The sequence below is a fragment of the Brienomyrus brachyistius genome, chromosome 16 (genome assembly GCF_023856365.1).
Source record: "Brienomyrus brachyistius isolate T26 chromosome 16, BBRACH_0.4, whole genome shotgun sequence".
NCBI lineage: Eukaryota > Metazoa > Chordata > Actinopteri > Osteoglossiformes > Mormyridae > Brienomyrus > Brienomyrus brachyistius.
In genome coordinates, this window is record NC_064548.1 from 28,054,096 (window position 1) to 28,076,098 (window position 22,003).

The following is a 22,003-nucleotide window of genomic DNA, read 5'->3' on the forward strand; positions in this document are numbered from 1 at the left end:
ATAACCCAGGACGGGGCACCAACCCATCACAGGGCACACTCACACACCAGTCACTCACACATACAAGACAGGGAATAACCCAGGATGGGGCACCAACCCATCACAGGGCACTAACCCATCACAGGGCACACTCTCACACACAATTCACTTATATGGGCAATGTGGTAACTCCAACCCACTGCAACATGTTTAAGACTGTCGAGGCGGTGGGATACCCAGAGGAAACCCCATACTGGCACAGGGAGGACATGCAAACTCCACGCACAGAGCCGAAGGAGACACTCCAAGTCCCGAGATAACAGTACTAACCCTAAGCACTGCACCACCTCCGGATAAATAATGATGAATGAAATAAAGAATGCATATGCTGAGAAGCTGCAAGCATCACACCAGAGAAGGTCAACAGCAAAGAATTTGAATACATATTTTTTGTGCCTTTTTCCTGACTGATCACATCACGGTGACCCACGTAGATTGATTGTGGCAGTGTGGCACACTGCAGCACATCATCTGATTACCAGGAGGCGTAATTAGATAAATGTGATAAGGTTCTTCAGCCTGTTGATGCTGAAGCCCAATGAAAATCAATAGATAAGACGCCATGGCCCCATAAACCAAACTATATCTAAAATACCACCAAAGCTATAACTACTGGAATAGCACATGATGGATTAAGTCAGCCGACTGCATCTAATTCCTCATTCCCATTGCGTCTGATGCAAACTTAAATATATGAAAACAACAGTTATACTTTTTTTGTGCTGGAAAGCCACACTAAATGAGAGGGGCTCATCTACATGATGATGTCACTTCTCAGGTGGGCTGCTTTCCAGTGCAGCTTTGGAGTAATATCCATTGGACAGCAACAAACCAAATCAATTGTGGAGTCTGATTTTATATGATTTATATACTGACTGACAAAGGGAGCCTGCAGAATGATTCTCTGGCTTCTATGCATGATCCAGTGCTGGAGAAATAACTCCGATTCCAAGCTCAGACGTGAGCTATTATGGCGAAGTTTTAAAAACACAAAAATAATATTAAATAAAAAAATGTGGCCCTAGAGTTGCACTGCAGATACTACAGGCCTCTTATGCGTAGAGTATCATTACTACACCATGCAATGATGAGGTCTTGAGTCCACTTGCTCTTCCCTTAATGTGCACTTTTAGTGAAACTTTCCAGAACTTTACGTTGAACATCTAGGCCAATGCAAGGGCTTTCATTTTTCTGTCCATAAAAAGGTCCAGCACACATGATGAGGTAGAGTTTAATTCAGGCATTTGGAACAGTACTTAGGGAGTTCTGCAATCAAGCGTGATTAAAAACTTTCATGTCTGCCCAAAAAAAACTTTCATATTTGCCCAGTTTATCAGGCACCATCTGATGTCTGGCCAAAACAAGAGAAAAGCCAGGACTGGATGAGAGAAAAAAAGAAAGAATTATAAGGAGTTAATGTAGCTGAGTATTATTCAGCCACCTGGACAAAGTAATTATGGATCAGCAAATTGGATGAAAATGACCATATCCTCAGTGAAAGCAAGTTCTCCTGAGAGAATTTTACCCTCAGAGACACAAACATTCACTGCCTTAAGTCTGTGTGTGAGCGGATAGTCATTTCAGTGTAAAAATCAATAAGTCCATCAGTACTTTTTAAGGAAGTCAACAGCTGACTGAAAAAGGGAGCCTGCAGAATGATTCTCTGGCTTCTATGCATGATCCAGTGCTGGAGAAATAACTCCGATTCCAAGCTCAGACGTGAGCTATTATGGCGAAGTTTTCAGAAAAACACAACTTATTACGAGACATAAACCATTATATTTATCATATTCCTTGTTTGAATAACTGTGTGAAATGTAGATACAAGCGTAGCACTAGGAGAGACATTAGTTATTTCAGTGCCAACAATGCGTCAGGACAGGACAGGAATGCGTGGATGTAGAACACACAAGATATTATTATGCACCTGGTTCTATTAAAGCTGATTTGTCTTCTTATGCAAAAGGTCAGAACCCGCCTTTAATTTAGACCTATTTTCTCAGTAGTGTATGTTACTAGGCAAACTGGACAAATCAGACATAACAAAATTATGTCTTTTTAAACCTTACGTGCCATTTTAAAATTTATAGAAATACTACAAATTATTTCACATGGTTAAAAAAGGCAATGAAATTAAAGTAATAAAAGGATTCCAAAGAAGCGCTGGTGTGAGCCGTTTTTATTCTCCATCCCTTTGGGAGCAGCCGAGCACCCTGCTCTCTTATTACTGCCTCCTTTCATGTCGTCACCATTCCTCCTTTAAATATAAATGTACGTTCCACACATCCGCCTCGTCTTCTCCCTGCCATGGCAATCGATCGCTACTGCAGGCAAGAGCAATTCTGATGTAAACTCATGCGCTGAGTCGGTCTTAAGATTCGAATCATGCATTTGAATCCGAGTCTTCAAATCCACATCCAGTGAACTTCCCCAACTCACACAGCTTTTCATAGCTGAAATGGTAAAACTGGAATTTTGAATATTCTTCAATTCAAGCTTCAGTGATATTTAATGGCTAATAAATAAAAGGAGCCCCCCTCCCCCCTGTCATGATCCGGAAATACTGGAGACGATCAGGGACGCACACGCGGGTAATCAGGGGGCGTGGCACACACGAGGAGCCGACGAGCCGGGTCATGACAGAACCCCCCCCCAAAGGCGCGCTTCACCGGGCGCGCCAGGGAGGAGGCGACGAACGGGACACAGGAACCGGGACCGAGAAAAGAACAAAACTAACGAGAGACCGGAAACAGGACAGAGGCACAAAACATAGCGAGAGACAGAACGTAAGACACGACTCGACACAGGACCGGGAAAGCGGAGAGACAGACCAGGAAGGGAGAGATAGGAGGGACAGGCGGGACACTAGGAGCGGGAGTGCAAGGAGGGAACATCGGGAAACGAGGAGCAGGAAAGGGCGGAACAGACGGGCGAGGAACAAAAGCAGACGGGGCAAAGACATGAGGTACGAAGGCAGAGGCACAGGGCGAGAAGGAGGGGGTACCAAGGGGAGCCCGAGGGAGCCCCAGCGGGCGACGGGAGGCAGCCGGAGGGGCCGCAGGCGGCCGGGAGGCCGGAGCCGGAGGGGACCCCGGAGGGGCCGAGGAGACAGGGCGAGGGACCCGCGGAGGGGCCAGGGAGGGAGCAGGAGGGAGCACCGGGGAAGGGGACGAGGGAGTAGGAAGGGGCCAGGGCGAAGGCCCGGAGGAGGGGGGGAGCCGCAGCAGGCGGCGACGTCCGGGAAAGGGCCGGAGGTAAGGGCCCCGCAGGCGACCGAGGAGCCGCCGTCGGGGAACCCCCAGGCGACCGACCAGGACCCAGAGAGGGGAGCGAGGCAGGGCGACGAGGCACCGGAGAGGGACCTGCAGGCGACAGCCGACGCGGAGGGCCAGGACCCGCAGGCGCCAACCGAGCCCCAGCGCAGGCGAGGGAGGGCGAGCCAGGGGGCAGGGCGGGCGGGACCCCAGCCCTGCGTCTGTGTCCCCTTCCCCTGCGGGACACAGACAAGCCGACCCTAGTTCGGGGTCGATCTCGCCGGGGCGAAGGACAAGGGGTTACGAGTTCTGTCCCCGAGGGGTCCCATTCCAGCTCCTCCACCTCCGAAGAGGGAGGAGCCAAGATGGAGTTGTCCAGGACCACCTCGGGGACTAGGACAGGGACTGGAGCTGCTGCAGGCGGAGGGGGCGCCTCTGGAGCTGCTGCAGGCGGAGGGGGCGCCTCTGGAGCTGCTGCAGGCGGAGGGGGCGCCTCTGGAGCTGCTGCAGGCGGAGGGGGCGCCTCTGGAGCTGCTGCAGGCGGAGGGGGGCGCCTCTGGAGCTGCTGCAGGCGGAGGGGGCGCCTCTGGAGCTGCTGCAGGCGGAGGGGGCGCCTCTGGAGCTGCTGCAGGCGGAGGGGGGCGCCTCTGGAGCTGCTGCAGGCGGAGGGGGCGCCTCTGGAGCTGCTGCATGCCGCCGGGGCGCCGGGACAGGAACACGGTCAGGTCGCCGGGGCGCCGGGACAGGAACACGGTCAGGTCGCCGGGGCGCCGGGACAGGAACACGGTCAGGCCGCGGGGGGGGCGCCTGCCCGGGAACTGGAGCGCGGTCAGGAACTGGAGCGCGGTCAGGAACTGGAGCGCGGTCAGGAACTGGAGCGCGGTCAGGAACTGGAGCGCGGTCAGGAACTGGAGGTGGCTGCAGTGGGGGCGCCGGCCCGGGAGCTGCAGCAGGTGGCTGCAGAGGGGGCGCCTGCCCGGGAGCTGCAGCAGGCGGCTGCAGAGGGGGTGCCTCTGCAGGAACTGGAGCACTGTCAGGAACTGGAGCGCGGTCAGGAACTGGAGCGCGGTCAGGAACTGGAGCGCGGTCAGGAACTGGAGCGCGGTCAGGAACTGGAGGTGGCTGCAGTGGGGGCGCCGGCCCGGGAGCTGCAGCAGGCGGCTGCAGAGGGGGCGCCTGCCCTGGAGCTGCAGGTGGCTGCAGTGGGGGCACCTGCCCTGGAGCTGCAGGTGGCTGCAGTGGGGGCACCTGCCCTGGAGCTGCAGCAGGCGGCTGCAGTGGGGGCGCCTGCCCGGGAGCTGCAGCAGGCGGCTGCAGAGGGGGTGCCTCTGCAGGAACTGGAGCACGGTCAGGAACTGGAGCGCGGTCAGGAACTGGAGGTGGCTGCAGTGGGGGCGCCGGCCCGGGAGCTGCAGCAGGTGGCTGCAGAGGGGGGCGCCTGCCCGGGAGCTGCAGCAGGTGGCTGCAGAGGGGGCGCCTGCCCGGGAGCTGCAGCAGGTGGCTGCAGAGGGGGCGCCTGCCCGGGAGCTGCAGCAGGCGGCTGCAGAGGGGGTGCCTCTGCAGGAACTGGAGCACGGTCAGGAACTGGAGGTAGCTGCAGTGGGGGCGCCGGCCCGGGAGCTGCAGCAGGCGGCTGCAGAGGGGGCGCCTGCCCTGGAGCTGCAGGTGGCTGCAGTGGGGGCACCTGCCCTGGAGCTGCAGCAGGTGGCTGCAGTGGGGGCGCCTGCCCGGGAGCTGCAGCAGGCGGCTGCAGAGGGGGTGCCTCTGCAGGAACTGGAGCACGGTCAGGAACTGGAGGCAGTGGGGGCGCCTGCCCTGGAGCTGCAGGCTGCTGCAGTGGGGGCGCCTGCCCTGGAGCTGCAGGCGGAGGGGGCGCTTCCGGAGCTCTCCGGAGCTTGATCAGCCTCCGGAGGTCTTCAGCCATCCTCTCCAGATCTGAATACGGGGATTCTGGAGTGAAAGAGGCGAAATCCTGCCCTAGTTGCACTGCGAGCTTTTCCCCCTCCGGAGGGCCCTGTGGGGCCGGTTCTCCCATCACCCTCCAATACAGTCCTTGGAGGGTGAAGTACCTGTCAGCGAGGATCATGGGTGGCGGCGGCAGCGAAGACGGCTGCGCAGGCGGCGGCGGCCGCACGGGAACGGGGTCCGCCGGCAATGGCGGCCGCACGGGAGCGGTGTCCGCCGGCAATGGAGGCCGCACGGGAGCGGTGTCCGCCGGCAATGGCGGCCGCACGGGAGCGGTGTCCGCCGGCAATGGAGGCCGCACGGGAGCGGGGTCCGCCGGCAATGGCGGCCGCACGGGAGCGGTGTCCGCCGGCAATGGAGGCCGCACGGGAGCGGGGTCCGCCGGCAATGACGGAGGGAGGTCCTCCGTACTGGCGATCGCCGTTCTCCTCCGTCTCCCTCGCTGGCGCCTGGCGGTTGCGGGAGGCGGCGCGATGTCCGTGAAAACGGACGGTGGAAGAAAGGCTTCTGGCTCCGGGTAGTGGAAGGGCTCCTCGTCCTCGTCCTCACTTGAGAGCCAGTACTTCCACGCAGGATCGGGGACGCGTGTGGTCGGCCCCCGGGCTGGAGGTAGGGCAGGTACCTCCCTCTCGTCCTCCGCCGGAAGCCAAAGCCTGGAGAGCGAGCAGGCGCCGAGAGAGATCGGCTCTTGAGGGAGCCTCTTCCTCCCTCTCCGCTTCTTCTTTGGGTCCGTCATTCTGTCACGATCCGGAAATACTGGAGACGATCAGGGACGCACACGCGGGTAATCAGGGGGCGTGGCACACACGAGGAGCCGACGAGCCGGGTCATGACACCCCCTGCAGGACACTGCAATATTACTGGGGAAAAGGCATCAGTAACTTTTATTTAAAATACAGTAAATCGCTCAGTATAATATAGTTGGATAACTTCAGTCATTTTCTTTTCTTTATCCCACCATCATTCCTTGATGACAACTGACCTAAAACGTCACCTTGCATTAACTGCTTGTGCTGTTGAGAGGAGTCAGATATGCATCCTGCACAATATGCATGACGATCAAAATCACTTTGCTTTGACATCTGCCCCAGAATCTATGGTCAATACAGGCCCAGGTCCCCTCTGGAGATCTTTATGAAATAATGTGTTTGTCAGTGGAGAAATGACTCAGTTTCATGCTGGCTGATGTACGGCCTGCTTGTAAGTAGCCAGTGTTGCCATTAATGCAGTTCTTCATACTTCCTTCAAACTGAATAGAATAGATGAACAACAAAGAGACTAAATAAGCTGAAATGTGTGTTTAGACTGAAAATGAAGCTCACAGAGATTGTCCATACAGGCATTACAGTTCATGAAGCTATAGTTACTGAGACACCATTCTTTTGAAATGCAGAAATAATCCACAGAGATCATACAAATACAAAATTAATCCTCAGATGACATACAATCAAAAACAACCTCAACAGCGAAATATGACTGGTCTTTTCATCATTGCCTCTGGTAGAGCAAGTAAGAAACTGAATACATGCATATATATACTGTGGTATCCACCGGACCAGGACGTAGTGCAAAAACAGGGCTCAAAGGCAGGATGCAGTTTAGAAGTGTGGCTTTATTAATAATCTTTAACTGAACTCAGCACTGGACAGACACAAACAAAACTCATTAAAAAGGCAAGTGAGACAGAGCCCACTCTCGCGAGACTGACTTCTTGGGTGGGAGACCGAGGGGAGGTCACGATACGAAAAGGGAGAACCACACACGGTGGGTGATTTACACATAGTTAAACATTCGGGGATTGGGCATAAAATTAAACAGAACACAACTACAGGAACATGTGGCACACAGCATAGGGCACATTAAGTACGTACATGACATAGGGGCTATTTACACAAGCCTCACAGCACACTGGGAAATATGCAAATTACGACCGGCTGGGGCTTGGCTCACCAATGCCACAAAACATAAATACTATACACAAATACATACATAAAGGACATATATATGGAAATTAACAAATGAATATGTCTGCATTTATTAATGTACTTCATGCATGCACATGGATTGCCTCCACCTGAGATGCTGTGTACATCCTGGGTTTATGTATAGATGTGATGTGATAGGATTCATTATGCAAGTGTTACAAACCTATTACTTATAAAGGAAGCTGATGTTCTGGCTGCGTTTATGGGAGAAGTAATGGCGTGCCCTCATACCATGCAGATGAATTTGCAAACTAAACAAGCTACACAGACTCAAAACCAGCCATTAATTAGGATTAAACTGATAAATTCATATATATCAGGCACAGGCGTGAGATACCCTATGGAAGAGAATAGTATGAATTAGTGTTTATAGTCTTAATTTGAACGACATACTCCTACAGAGAGCATTTCAGGGGTGTGAATGGCTATACATCGTTTATAGTGATTTTACAGCATCTCTCACTTTTTCAGTAGTGAGGCGAAAAGTACTAATTAGTGAGACAGAAGAGACACTCCCGAGCACATCAGGCTGTAAGACCTGCTTCGGGCAGAACAGAAACAGCCACGGGACACCGGCTTAGGGGGAAGCATGGGGGGCTCCATTGTGCGTAAGTGCAGGAGAGAAATCAAAAGCAAGTTGTCTAGAGCAAAAAGAAAAATACACAAGATATGAAAGCTGACCTCTGCGATGGAGGGGGGTATGATATGGAATAGGACACAGTATGGGCATGCCATTGGGGTGGGGGGAAGCGATGTTACATGGTTTCTAATAAGACACAGGTGAATGGATTGAAAGCCTGACCCCACCTCACGATGTCCTCTGTGCCCCCCATCTTCCTGCAGCTACTTCGAATTACTGTAAACACTTTGCTGTAATGCTTTGACATTATTCGTTTTGTGTCACTCATTTCTTTCCATACTACAGTATCACATTGTCTGTAACCTCACCACTGGGACCTTCAGAACAACGGCACTCCAGTTAGGTGAAGCTTCAGTAATCGACTGGTGAATGAAAGTCATTTCAACAAAATTAAAGAAATCAAATTAGTGAAGTGAATGAGCATTTCAGCATTTGAAACATGCGACTGCTGGTAACTGCTATACTTATCGTCTGCTTTCTCATGGATGCCAGACAAGTGAACATCATTACTTCCCTTGCGAGGAAACATAACAAGCGGTTAATTTGTTAAAAGGGCAGCCTTGCTGTGGTGAACTCTAAAAGCCTTTTTTTGGCATTTGTGCTCCAGTCTGAATAATAGGCAAATACTTCAATACAGAAAAATTAATTTGTTGTTGTTACAAAGGATTTAATTGGTTTCCTCCCTGAAGTAATAGTGTTGTTTGCTTTTTTGTGATAATGGGTTCAAATATAAGCAGAGGAGAGCAGTCAGCACTGACCCTGTGTAACACTCAGATGTCACATCTCACTTTATGGGGGAGAATCTCACTCACTCTGTTTGCTTTTCCCTATAATTCCTTGGTGCAATGAAAACTAAATTATTCTACCTAATAGTAGAAATGCTCCATAAGAAGAGTAGAAATGAGGTTTTTATTAATCATTCTGTAAGGGGAAGATGCACCAGAAAGCCAGTTTTACTACTCCGAAGAGAATAATGCCTGCTATCACGCCTGGTGTTGCACTCCAAATCCTAATCAGCTTTAAAGAGATGAGGCAGATCGAAGCAGAGAAACCGCGGTGCGGAGCCGGTTCTCCAGCGCCCGCTGCACACAGGTGAGTCACAAACGCTTCTCTGAGGCCTGTGAGGAACCTGAACCCTACCTGAACTCATCGGTTCAGTTCTCCAGCTCCATCAGCGCCAACCCCAGAAAGAACCCGATTTGCCTCATGCGCTTCACACGCCGGTTCATGGCTGTCATGTGGCAACACGCCCCCACGCCTGGGAGCCTGGCACCTCCATCAGAATGCCACAAGCGTGCATCCACATCCATCTTGCAGACTAATAGAGGATTTTTTCCTGCCTAACCCTTTCCACCTGCAGTCTGCCTCATACTGGCTGACTGTGTTTGTGTGTGTGCCCTACGACGGACATCCCAGCCTCATGTCCTCCCATGTCTGGGATAGACTCCAGCCTTATATTCAGACAGGTTACAGTGAATCGTCCAGCCAGTACATTGTATTTCATATGGTATTTTTATTTATTTTATTCTGTTTCATGCAATCTGAAGGCGTTTGAAGTGGAGTGGCTCGAGTCCCAGCTTTCTTTGGTTTGTGTGGGACAGACTTCTGGTCTCCCCAACCTGCAGAAGCAGATGATGACACAGAATCTTAAGGAATCTTAAGGAACAAGTACATTATGACCATGCAGTTCAGTATATAATAGATCAGTGTACTACAGTATAAAACATGATGAAAAATAAATGTTTATAGACATTAAGACAGTATTTGAGTCTTTTCACTCCCATAGTTTAATAACCTCAAGCTTGAAGAAAATGCCATTCAATGTCATTGTATGGTATTATCAAGGGTCACTCTAAATATACATTTTATTGGAACTTTTAATAGGATTACATATTCAATTGTTGGTGTAATAATTGTCTAATTAAGAGCCAAGTTCCAGTCAAAGAAGCCAGGAAAAAGCATTTGCTTTTTAAGTCATTACTGGGCATGGCTTTACTGCAACATGAAAGAGGGTAGATAATGCAGGGCAGCTCATTAGTGACAAAAAAGACCCGTCCAGCTCCCAGGTGAAGAAGCGAAGATGCACTCAATGCGACGGCTACTTCCTGAAAAAAAACACAGCACCCGCATGGGCTGCAGACAACATTTATGTGAAGAAAGGCTTTCACCCCGATCCCTGCTGCCATTAATGCAGAGAGCAGCTGTAAGATCTGCACCAAGCTCTTATTCATCATCTTGGAAAGTTCCACAATCGGCTACACAATGAAGTCAAAGAATAATTATGATATGAATGTTCACAGCTGTGATTTTCTTCAAAAAGCTAAAAATACGAAATGGCATTGCCTCTGAAATCCCAGTGTACCGACGCACCGCGCCGCTGGGGCAGGAACACTGAGGTGACGTGGATCTTTATACAGAATATAAATACTGTAGGCTGATGTGGAAGCCATTTCCCCAAAGAGTCCTGCTTTGAATGAGACACTTAAAATTTGTATACTGCGATAAGCATAAGAATTAAACACAGACACATACACACAGATTAAAAATAAAACAATTAAAAGCAATCAAAAACAATATATATTTCCATAAGACAATAAGTACTCTCACCATTATGAACCACATTACTAAAAACATATCTGTCTTTCCAGCATCTACTGGGAATAAAATAAATAATGACTGTGGAAGCCAGTGATCATTTGGGGTCTTCTGAGAGATAAACCACCGACTATCTGATTGCTCATTTGAATATGCTAATTGATGACCACCTCTCAAAAAACACTTACTAAGCTGGACTCGCCGAAGAAGTCAGGCTAAAAGCAAACTGCTCATTTCCCATTTAGAACATGAACTGCCCAGTTATATCTAATGTGACCATGGGGAGACAAAGTAAGCATCCCCAAGACAAATTTGAGTTTTAGTAAATATCTTAACAGCTTAGATGAACAAAGTACAAAATAATCTTAAATGACCTTCAGACATTAAAGTACAAAGTAGTAACGCCTGCGTAGCCATGTTACAGATGCTTTTTTCTCCCAAGAACAAACCTGGAACTCCATGCCTAGAAGAGCAGAGTCCAAAATCAGATTCTGACAGACCTCCATGAATTGTGCTAACTGGATGCCAAAATGAGAATCTGAGAAACAGACTGATCTCCTGCTTTTAACTTTTAATAGTTGATGCCAACTGAAAGAAATTCTGCCTCATGAGAAATAAATATTTGCAATAAAACATGTTTTATGCTTTTATTATTATTATTATTATTATTATTATTATTATTATTATTATTATCATTCATTGCAATAATGTCTCTGGAGTTGTAATGACTACCTATGACAAATGCAGGAAGACTTCATTTTGCAGTTGAAATGTTTAATTTGATGTGACCAGTTGCATGCTGTATGTTTTTGGAGTTTTGGTGTCAGGAAACATCAGCTGAAATATCAGATTTGATTTAGAACAAGGGATTTCATTTAAAGGTTGGCGTGATGTCTTCATGATTCCAGGGCCGTGTATTTTATTTCCATCTGCACCTCTGCACTTGTGGAATATGTATTCCTCCTTGTGTTTGTGCAACTTTAATCATACGCTCCAAAACATGCAATTAGGTGGATCAATGTCTCTAAACCACACGTTGTGTTATTGCTTGTGAGTATGCCTGCCCTGTGATGAACAGAGCGCCGGTCCATGGTGTTCTCTGTCCTGCACACTGTACTTCCCAAAATAGACTTCTGCCTCACCAGGAACCTGTGCTGGACTGATGCATGATTGTTTAAGGTCAGCTGCCTGAAAGTCAGTGTAAGCAACTCTGAAACATATAAGAGAAACAATGATTATTAACCGGAAAACTTAACAAAAGTCAACAAATATATGTGCTCCAACATTAGCATTGCTTAGACATTGTGATGGATTGTCTATTTTACACCCTATTTCATCTTATCCGATATTGTAAACTATATTTTCTGAGCTATTTTGCTTGAAGGATCCATTTTGCGTGACACAGTAATCCATCAAGGCTGTGGTGAAAGATACCACGCATCGGCTTGCTGCGAAGTCAGGCTCCTGTGCCACTGCGATATTGAAGGAATCCTATCTATGCTGGGCTGAGGCTCTTCCTTCACTCCCCAATTCTAAGGCTGATTTGGCTTCTTAAATCTCTCATTGTGGGGAAAAAAAATCCCGGTGCAAACTCTCTCTGGGAATAAAACATGTGCAACAAAAAAGGGGACCTGGGATTGGGATTGTTACTCTGTAAAGCGCATAACCTGTGTCTGCCAAAGATTGTGCTTCATATTTTCACCTTTTCTGGCCAGTATGAACAAAATATGCTTTCACTTTCAGCCTGACTCACTGTCATGCAACTGTAGTGAATGTCCTCATACGTCCTGCTATGTCCTCATACGTCTTGCTATGTCCTCATACGTCCTGAAATACGTATGACACATACGTGAGATATAAATTTCCAAAGAAAATCATGTAATTACTTTAAGAAATAATTTTCATTATTTCAGTCTTCACAGACATCCAAATAATATTATAACACTATTACTTGTAAAGGATAGATTTCAGGTATTTTAGGCCTCAATGCAAAAAACACACTGAGTAGTAGATGAGGTGAGCAACAAGTCATATGTAATATACAGTACTACCTTCTGCGTGAATGTGGCAATTAGCTAGCTGCAGAGCAGTGCCTCAGCTCCATCCAAGAAGTCATTCCAAAAATTTACTTATTAAAATATTAATTTGATGCAATAATTTTGAGGAATAGATTTATGGAGTTGGAATAGCTATATAAATTATTTATTGCATGTAGAGAAATCTGTTGAAATGTTTGCTTCTTTTGTAAGCATTGTGTATGTTAGACTAATAAAGCACGTCAGTAAAAAAACCTTATGACTCAGTGAGGAGGCTCCCCTGCTGGCTGTGCCACTAGTCCTGTCCCATGGCAGTGGGCAGCTTTCATGGTGCAGCCCTGCCTCGCTCGCCACTGTGTCGCTGGCTTGACGCACACTGATGGCTCGCCACTGTGTCGCTGGCTTGACGCACACTGATGGCTCGCCACTGTCTCGCTGGCTTGACGCACACTGATGGCTCGCCACTGTGTCGCTGGCTTGACGCACACTTTTGTCTCGCCACTGTGTCGCTGGCTTGACGCACACTTATGGCTCGCCACTGTCTCGCTGGCTTGACGCACACTTTTGTCTCGCCACTGTGTCGCTGGCTTGACGCACACTTTTGTCTCGCCACTGTCTCGCTGGCTTGACGCACACTTTTGTCTCGCCACTGTGTCGCTGGCTTGACGCACACTTATGGCTCGCCACTGTCTCGCTGGCTTGACGCACACTTTTGTCTCGCCACTGTGTCGCTGGCTTGACGCACACTTTTGTCTCGCCACTGTCTCGCTGGCTTGACGCACACTTTTGTCTCGCCACTGTGTCGCTGGCTTGACGCACACTGATGGCTCACCACTGTGTCGCTGGCTTGACGCACACTGATGGCTCACCACTGTGTCGCTGGCTTGACGCACACTTTTGTCTCGCCACTGTGTCGCTGGCTTGACGCACACTTTTGTCTCGCCACTGTGTCGCTGGCTTGACGCACACTTTTGTCTCGCCACTGTGTCGCTGGCTTGACGCACACTTTTGTCTCGCCACTGTGTCGCTGGCTTGACGCACACTTTTGTCTCGCCACTGTGTCGCTGGCTTGACGCACACTTTTGTCTCGCCACTGTGTCGCTGGCTTGACGCACACTTTTGTCTCGCCACTGTGTCGCTGGCTTGACGCACACTTTTGTCTCGCCACTGTGTCGCTGGCTTGACGCACACTTATGGCTCGCCACTGTCTCGCTGGCTTGACGCACACTTTTGTCTCGCCACTGTGTCGCTGGCTTGACGCACACTTTTGTCTCGCCACTGTCTCGCTGGCTTGACGCACACTTTTGTCTCGCCACTGTGTCGCTGGCTTGACGCACACTGATGGCTCGCCACTGTGTCGCTGGCTTGACGCACACTTTTGTCTCGCCACTGTGTCGCTGGCTTGACGCACACTTATGGCTCGCCACTGTTTCGCTGGCTTGACGCACACTTTTGTCTCGCCACTGTGTCGCTGGCTTGACGCACACTTTTGTCTCGCCACTGTGTCGCTGGCTTGACGCACACTTTTGTCTCGCCACTGTGTCGCTGGCTTGACGCACACTTTTGTCTCGCCACTGTGTCGCTGGCTTGACGCACACTTTTGTCTCGCCACTGTGTCGCTGGCTTGACGCACACTTATGGCTCGCCTGCAGGAAAGTCGTGTCAGGAATTCCCAACCTAGCTCTATGCTCATGGGCCACACAAACACACACACACACACACACACACACACACATCTGGAGCTGCCCCAGGACCTCGGTCTGGAAGAACACTGTGCCCTCTGGACAGTCGAGATGGCAGCAGCTCGGATTGAAGAAAGGTCATGGACTAACAGTTTCCACCCAAGAGAGAAAGTCCCAAACAGTCCCAGATTTCTGGTAAGTTGGGGGAGCCTGATTAGAATAGAAACAAGGTCAGTGTACTGCAGGCTTTTTCCTTTTTCTTTCTTTTTTTTTACATTGTGACACTTTAAATGTGATTAGAGGGTAAAGTTATTATTAATATAAAAAAACTATTATTTCCTTATTTTTTCCTCATTTAGTCAGTTGCACATTAAATCAACTAATGCACAGGAAAAGTATGTTTTTTTTTTTCTTTTATCAATTTCTTTCATTTTAACATCTCCTGCAATATCTAGAAACCCTGGAAGCCAAATTTCCTGTGGACACAGGACATTGAGTATAGTAGAAAACTGCAGCGAGTGCCTTTGGGTGTTCTGGCACCCCCTGGTGGCCACATTGGACGTTCTGGATCCGTTCTCTTGCAAAACTCGTTTTTCTTAGCGTAATAATGTGTTAAAAAAACATGATTAAGCCAGGAATCAATCTAACTATTACAGATTAATTTAAAGAAGGGCACTTTTAAGTCTTAAATATTTTTTTTCTTGTGGAAATACACAATGTTTAATATTTATATGTATAGGTCATAACTGGAGGCATTATAGGGTAAAATCTCACCCCATTCTCTGTGTGTGAAGCCTGCATGCTTTCCCCATATTACAGGCAATATGGCAGAATGCTCGCCCTACATTTCTGATAATGTGCGAGTCTATGTCCCGTTACAGAACAGCACCCCAGAAACACGGTTCCAACTTCCCATTCCCAGGCTCGGCCCCACGCTCCCCATCTCAGGCTTCTCACATAGTTATTATTTTACAGCACATTTCATTCACATAGTTTCTGCAGTGAAAATGTTGGCTGAATGAATCTCTGCATTAGGATAAGCAAGAAGGAATGTTAGAATAACACTGAGAAAATGCACAGGGATATAGTGTGAGTCCGCAGTTATGAAACGGTTTGTCATGGAAGTTTTGTTAGGGTTCAGAAATGGTGCAGGGATGAAATTAACTTGGCATTGTGAGCAAAATGTTATCCTGGGTTGTTTGCTAGACAAACTTGTAGAGATGAATAGATAAATACATGTAGCAGTTGTCCTCCGTTAACTCCAGCAGGAGTAAAGATGAGCCTTGGCAAAGACACAACTGCCCTTCTCAAAATAGCCAACATATCATCACACACAGATCAGGGATGGTGTAAGACTTGCTACAAGAGGGACAACAAACAGAACCACAGGACATGGGGATGAAGTGAAATATGTGGGACAGAAGTGAAGTTATATTTAAGAAATCTGTGGAAAAGAATGAAAACATAAGAAAACTATTTTGGCTTGAACACTAGGGTGAAAAACAGGAAACAGTGTTGAGCTACACTGTGGTGCAAGATCAACCATCAAGGTCTGGGGGTGCACTGTGTGAGTGAGTGAGTCAGTGAGTGAGTCAGTGAGTGAGTCAGTTAGTCAGTGAGTGAGTCAGTGAGTCAGTGAGTGATGAGTAAATGGTGGGGGGGGGGGGGGGGGGGGCTACTAAGGCTCAGATGGAGTAAATGAATTGGTCCATCAAGCTCAGGGTATCCACAATTCCCCCCAAACCCCCTTTCTGGGGTTCAATGACAAAAAACCTTTGAGTTTTCGACATGACTTGCCTATCGAGTGGTGCCTTAAGACCAAATGTCAAGAGGTTTGATCACACAGTATATTCCCAGTATGACGTGAATGGCTTGATTGCAATGGAGTGCCTGGATAGTGCGTTGGATATAAATAAGGACAATTAGGTCAGAATACAATTTGCAGATAGTCTAGCCCAGGGGTAATGAAATCTTGTCATTTTCAGGAAACAAAAAGAAATTAATTAAATTTGTCACAGTGACAGTTCTGACTCTGATTAAAAATCTTGGGACAACTAAACGCTTGCTAATTTAATTTCTGAAAATGAAAAGCAAGGACACTAATAAAATCTGCCAGCATATTAGCTGGAAGTTACATTTACAGGAGGGTGTGCTTGCTGTACATGTGACTGCTAGCTAATGAATACTTGTGTGGCTTTACTTTATTGATAAGAACTAATATGTGATACAAATTTTACTGCCTTCACAAGACACTAAATATTGTTTTCCTCCAAGTTTTAGTTTCTGTATGTAGGGTTGCATAGTTCTGAAAAAACACATTGTGAAATATTTATGATAAATATTGTGATATTTATAAGCCAAAAAAGCTGAAAATTTACCCAAAACAAAATATAGTCAAATAGAACATACTATTATCCACCCATACAGTGTGTGAAATATGTTTGTTTACACAATCTGCGGCAAAACAGTGCCAACGAATTACTTGCTTTTGATCATTATCGTCTGTTTAGAAAATATTTCCATACAATGGAAGACGATTGTCTTTCAGTGACCATTTATTGTTCGTGATTTTCCTCATCACTCACTTTTGTTAAATTTCTCAGAAATACACCTCATTGGACCTCTATCAATATACATACTTGACCATTCTTGTATTTTTGCAGACCCGTTCCACGTCATGTTCCATTGCTGAAGTATCGTTCCAATACTGAAGAACAGAGATGCCGAGGACGGTTCTCTCTAAGTCTGTGTGTTTCCTCTGGGTACTCGTGGCCGTCTGCAGTCGAAAATACATGCATTTTGGTTGTCATAGCATCTCTAAACTGAATACAGTGTGTGCCTGCTGCAGTAAACTAGCAACTTATCCCCAACCCTCTGCACCTGTGCCCTGAATCCTTCTGAGATTAGCTCCAGGCTGCTAACAGATACACGTGTATGGGGAGGGATATTCTGAAAAATGCAACAAATACTATAGAGGTTTGACAGAAAAAGTATGTAATTATATTTACAAAAAACAGTCCAGGCAATCACTACAACTTTTTCTTCATGTCTAGCTTGTTTGTTGTTTAGGGTTTGTTTACTTTCTGGTTGCATGGCCTGATCATTGCTGAAAATTGCTGAGTATCTCTCTGAGGAGCACAGGAAAAGTGAAGCTGAGCAAGCCATTGGCTGTATATTTTGCTCAGAGCAGGTTTGCACGTCTTAGGCGAACAGCAGCACTCAGACTGTTATGCTCCATATGACAGGCATTCGACACTGTTCCCCATTAGCTCAAAACCCCAGCATCCTGAATCCGGCAGATTCTCACGGGTGATACTGGTTGTAGTTTAAGGCAGGTTCCAAAAAAGAATCATTTGTCCTTGTTTTATATAAAACTTAAAATTATTGCATTTCTTGCAACAAAATTCTTATGCACACTTAATACATAAAAATACACGAGGCAGATTTCACTCCCCAGCAAGACAATGAAATAGGAAAAGGTTTTTTTTTCTAAATAAATAAATAAATGAAAACAACAAGGCATTGTCCGACGAAACACCAGCAACTCATTTTATAACCCTGAACTTTTGAACCTAATGCAATGGAATTACGAAAAAGTCAGAACTCATCTGAATCACCCCATTATGATATTTTTATCATAAAATTTCATTTATGTTATTATCTTCCCTTCCTTTTCATATGAATTGCACACTGCAGTTGGACAGCTAGGTCAACGTGTGCAGCTTAGCCAGAGGCCTGCTAAAGATTAGCCATCATTCTGGAGAGAGGCCCTCAGCAAGGAGGACACACCTCTGCCCCATTAGGGACACTGTTAATAACCTCACTTCCTCCTTACGACTAGAGCAGAAAAGATGGTGAATCTCTCTATCAGGGTCGCCTTTATTTGCCTGCCTTTACATCATAATTATGCTGACAGATTAGATAGCCCCTGTCCTCTCCTTTGAGATGATAAATACTGGCCGTCTCGGGCCAAGCTGCTTCTGCTGTTCCATGTGTCACATGATGAGAGCGTCGCACTACAAGGGCTCAGTCAGCTGCTAAGCCGTCCTGCTCAGATGGGCTTCGCGTTACAGCTCTGTGCGGAATCTTGCAGGAATTGCAGAGCACAGTGTATCACGATGCCGTTGTTTCCTAACCAGAGCACACATGCATGGCCAAACGCTCGCACAGGCGTGTAACCCTATAGGGAAATTCTGAGGTTAAGAAACTTTGGCAGCATTCCGGATTGGCTCACAAACGGCTCTCCTTTTGCACGTCCCTCAAATGAAAATCCAAGCCCCAGAAAGAGAAAATTGCATAGTTAGGGAAATAAGTTCAGTTATTCCTTTCTACCATGCAAGACATTTTGAATTTATAACAGCATATAGAACTATTACTGCATAATGACTGCATCCTTACAGCGAACCGCTGTCGATCAGAAAACAATGCTCGAATTTCTTGATTAAAATTTGATTAAAATTTAAGATAATAGACAAAAATGTAAGACAGCAGACATTTTGTAAATAAGTTTAAATATTTATGAGGTATCACTCAGCCCAAATTCTATTTTTGTGTGAATCTCTATCTCACACAGAAATGTAGTGTTTAACACGATCGCTTCGTACCTTTGGTTCCGTGGCCTAATTCCCCGCGCTGGCTGTCTGTGTGTGGAGTTTGCATGTTCTCCTCATGTCGTCATGGGATTCCTGCAGGTAGTAGAGTCCCCCCCCCCACAGTTCAAAAACATGCAAAGGTGAACTGGAGATAAAAAATGTGTGTGCAAATGATGTGCGTGCCATTAAAACAGTTTCCAAAATCACTCATTCTGTGAAGGACACATTTGTATACTTTTTCCTACTTGGCATCAGGTGGGTGTAGAAACTGAGAAACAAAGATCATTTTCAGCAGTTCATGCAGCAGCATGCAGTAGTGAATATCCGACCTGCACGTCTCTCTGGCCGATCTTCCGGAAGCTTCATGCATGGAATACTAAACATATCTGCAACATAAGTGATCACTTACCCCCCCACCCCCCTGAAAAAAACCACACTGTACCCTTTCATCTAGCTACCGACACAGAAGCCACCATTACAATTATATGCATTTAAAAAAGAATCAATCTCTTTTTTACCAAATCTATTGAGCAATTAAATGCTACATAGATTTAAATTGTTTTTGTACAGTACTTGCAAATGTATATCACAGACCTTTATTCTTCCTTTATAGCCATTTAAAATAACAAGGGTAACCTTAACAATCACATTCCTTCCCCTTCCACTTTCGATTACTTTAGAAAGGTATTGGAGATGTTCAATATTGCTAATTTACAACTAATGTCGTGTGTCAATGTTGTGTAAACAATATTGTTTATCTAATATGATTTTCAGTATGTTTACGGAATATGATTTTCTGCAATTCAGTATGTTTATGGGGTATAATTTTCAGTATTTCAGTTTGTTTATCGGATAGGATTTTTAGTATTTCAGTATGTTTATGGGATATGATTTTCAGTATTTCAGTTTGTTTATCGGATAGGATTTTCAGTATTTCAGTTTGTTTATGGGATATGATTTTCAGTATTTCAGTTTGTTTATGGGATAGGATTTTTAGTATTTCAGTATGTTTATGGGATATGATTTTCAGTATTTCAGTTTGTTTATGGGATAGGATTTTCAGTATTTCAGTTTGTTTATGGGGTATAATTTTCAGCATTTCAGTATGTTTATGGGCTGCGGTGGGCTGGCCCCCCATCCTGGGTTGTTCCCTGCTTCGTGCCCATTGCTTCTGGGATAGGCTCCGGACCCCCCACAACCCAGTAGGATAAGCGGTTTGGAAAATGGATGAATGGATGTTCATGCGATATGATTTTCAGTAATTCATTATGTTTATGTGATAGGATTTTTAGTATTTCAGTATGTTTATGGGATATGATTTTCAGTATTTCAGTTTGTTTATGGGATAGGATTTTTAGTATTTCAGTATGTTTATGGGATATGATTTTCAGTATTTCAGTTTGTTTATGGGATAGGATTTTCAGTATTTCAGTTTGTTTATGGGGTATAATTTTCAGCATTTCAGTATGTTTATGGGCTGCGGTGGGCTGGCCCCCCATCCTGGGTTGTTCCCTGCCTCGTGCCCATTGCTTCTGGGATAGGCTCCGGACCCCCCACAACCCAGTAGGATAAGCGGTTTGGAAAATGGATGAATGGATGTTCATGCGATATGATTTTCAGTAATTCATTATGTTTATGTGATAGGATTTTTAGTATTTCAGTATGTTTATGGGATATGATTTTCAGTATTTCAGTTTGTTTATCGGATAGGATTTTTAGTATTTCAGTATGTTTATGGGATATGATTTTCAGTATTTCAGTTTATTTATCGGATAGGATTTTCAGTATTTCAGTTTGTTTATGGGGTATAAATTTCAGCATTTAAGTATGTTTATGGGCTGCGGTGGGCTGGCCTCCCATCCTGGGTTGTTCCCTGCCTCGTGCCCATTGCTTCTGGGATAGGCTCCGGACCCCCCACAACCCAGTAGGATAAGCGGTTTGGAAAATGGATGAATGGATGTTCATGCGATATGATTTTCAGTAATTCATTATGTTTATGTGATAGGATTTTTAGTATTTCAGTATGTTTATGGGATATGATTTTCAGTATTTCAGTTTGTTTATCGGATAGGATTTTTAGTATTTCAGTATGTTTATGGGATATGATTTTCAGTATTTCAGTTTGTTTATCGGATAGGATTTTCAGTATTTCAGTTTGTTTATGGGATAGGATTTTCAGTATTTCAGTTTGTTTATGGGATAGGATTTTCAGTATTTCAGTTTGTTTATGGGGTATAATTTTCAGCATTTCAGTATGTTTATGGGCTGCGGTGGGCTGGCCTCCCATCCTGGGTTGTTCCCTGCCTCGTGCCCATTGCTTCTGGGATAGGCTCCGGACCCCCCACAACCCAGTAGGATAAGCGGTTTGGAAAATGGATGAATGGATGTTCATGCGATATGATTTTCAGTAATTCATTATGTTTATGTGATAGGATTTTTAGTATTTCAGTATGTTTATGGGATATGATTTTCAGTATTTCAGTTTGTTTATCGGATAGGATTTTTTGTATTTCAGTATGTTTATGGGATATGATTTTCAGTATTTCAGTTTGTTTATCGGATAGGATTTTCAGTATTTCAGTTTGTTTATCGGATAGGATTTTCAGTAATGTTTCAAAGCCTATTTCTTAAGTGATACATCAGGTTCACGCTTCACTTCCTGTTATCATGCCAGTAATTAGAGATAATCGCCGTGTATTGCAATTCTGGGAATGAATGTCATTTATGGTTTTCTCTAGCTCTTGTAAGCAGCTCTTGTCTTTTTCTGAATTAATTATTTCTCAAAAACAAAACAATTCACCAAATAGAGGCAATGCATAATTTTACAGTGTAAGTGTCCATCAAACAGATTCAGTTACACTGTGTAATAGAGTATATACACAAATACTATAAACAGAGACAACCCTAAATATTCTACTGAATTGTATGTAATATTTAGCATCTTTCTTTAGCTATTAGACTTCATCCAAGCTAAAGAAAAAAACAGCTGAACATCTTTAAAATGCACCATAGAAGGAGGTAAATACTGATACATATGATGTGACATAGGAAATCTAATGTGTTTAATATCACACACACGCACACGCACACGCACACACACACACACACGCACACACAAAGCCCTTAAGTATTTCAAGTATAATGGATTCTGTGAGCTTTACATGCTCTGGAATGAAAGGACTCACATAATGAAATAGGGCACAACTGACTCATTA